This window comes from Pseudoliparis swirei, chromosome 5 (assembly GCF_029220125.1).
Source record: "Pseudoliparis swirei isolate HS2019 ecotype Mariana Trench chromosome 5, NWPU_hadal_v1, whole genome shotgun sequence".
Classification (NCBI taxonomy): domain Eukaryota; kingdom Metazoa; phylum Chordata; class Actinopteri; order Perciformes; family Liparidae; genus Pseudoliparis; species Pseudoliparis swirei.
In genome coordinates this window covers 28,147,365-28,149,453 of record NC_079392.1, presented here as the reverse complement: position 1 = coordinate 28,149,453, position 2,089 = coordinate 28,147,365, and positions in this window count along the sequence as shown.

Sequence of the window (2,089 nt, the reverse complement as noted above, 5' to 3'; positions counted from 1 at the left end):
GGCTGATGGAGGTGATGGAGATGGAGGAGGTGTAATGTAGAGTGGTGGAGGAGGAGGAGGTGGTGGAGGAGGAGGTGGAGGAGGTGGAGGTGGAGGAGGAGGTGGAGGAGGAGGAGGTGGTGGAGGAGGAGGTGGAGGCCCTGGTGTCTTTGTGGCTCCCACAGAACTTCTCCACTCAGGACAAAGACTCATTCAGCAGCTCCAACACAGCTCTGCATTTCTAATGAGCACCACCTCCACCCACCCCCAAGCACCACCCCCACCTCCACCTCCACCCCAAGCACCACCCCCACCCTAAGCACCACCTCCACCCCCACCCCCACCCCCAAGCACCACCCCCACCCTAAGCACCACCTCCACCCACCCCCACCTCCACCCCAAGCACCACCCCCACCCTAAGCACCACCTCCACCCCCACCTCCACCCCACCCCAGCACCACCCCACCCTAAGCACCACCTCCACCCCAAGCACCACCCCCACCCTGAGCACCACCTCCACCCACCCCAAGCACCACCCCCCACCCCAAGCACCACCCCACCCCACCCCTCCACCCCCACCCCACCACCCCACCCCAAGCACCACCCCACCCTAAGCACCACCTCCACCCCACCTCCACCCCCACCCCAAGCACCACCCCCACCCCCACCACCTCCCACCTCCACCCCAAGCACCACCCCACCCTGAGCACCACCTCCACCCACCCCACCCCCCACCTCCACCCCAAGCACCACCCCACCCCAAGCACCACCTCCACTCCCACCTCCACCCCAAGCACCACCCCACCCTAAGCACCACCTCCTCCACCCCACCCCAAGCACCACCCCACCCCAGCACCACCTCCACCCCACCACCCCACCCCAAGCACCACCTCCACCCCCACCTCCACCCCCACCCCAAGCACCACCCCCACCCCAAGCACCACCCCCACCCCAAGCACCACCTCCACCCACCCCCAAGCACCACCCCACCCCCACCTCCACCTCCCACCCTAAGCACCACCTCTATCAGGGTCCAACAGGGTCTAACAGGGTCTATCAGGGTCCAACAGGGTCTATCAGGGTCTATCAGGGTCCAACAGGGTCTATCAGGGTCTAACAGGGTCTATCAGGGTCTAACAGGGTCTAACAGGGTCTATCAGGGTCCAACAGGGTCCAACAGGGTCTATCAGGGTCCAACAGGGTCTAACAGGGTCTATCAGGGTCTATCAGGGTCTATCAGGGTCCAACAGGGTCTATCAGGGTCCAACAGGGTTTAACAGGGTCCAACAGGGTCTAACAGGGTCCAACAGGGTCCAACAGGGTCCAACAGGGTCCAACACGGTCCAACAGGGTCTATCAGGGTCCAACAGGGTCTATCAGGGTCCAACAGGGTCTAACAGGGTCCAACAGGGTCTATCAGGGTCCAACAGGGTCTAACAGGGTCTATCAGGGTCCAACAGGGTCCAACAGGGTCTATCAGGGTCCAACAGGGTCTAACAGGGTCTATCAGGGTCCAACAGGGTCTAACAGGGTTTATCAGGGTCTAACAGGGTTTATCAGGGTCCAACAGGGTCCAACAGGGTCTATCAGGGTCCAACAGGGTCTAACAGGGTCCAACAGGGTCTATCAGGGTCCAACAGGGTCTAACAGGGTCTATCAGGGTCCAACAGGGTCCAACAGGGTCTATCAGGGTCCAACAGGGTCTAACAGGGTCTATCAGGGTCCAACAGGGTCTAACAGGGTCCAACAGGGTCCAACAGGGTCTATCAGGGTCTATCAGGGTCCAACAGGGTCTAACAGGGTCTATCAGGGTCCAACAGGGTCCAACAGGGTCCAACAGGGTCTATCAGGGTCCAACAGGGTCTAACAGGGTCTATCAGGGTCCAACAGGGTCCAACAGGGTCTATCAGGGTCCAACAGGGTCTATCAGGGTCCAACAGGGTCTAACAGGGTCCAACAGGGTCTAACAGGGTCTAACAGGGTCTATCAGGGTCCAACAGGGTCTATCAGGGTCCAACAGGGTCTATCAGGGTCCAACAGGGTCTAACAGGGTCTAACAGGGTCTAACAGGGTCTATCAGGGTCCAACAGTGTCTATCAGGGTCCAACAG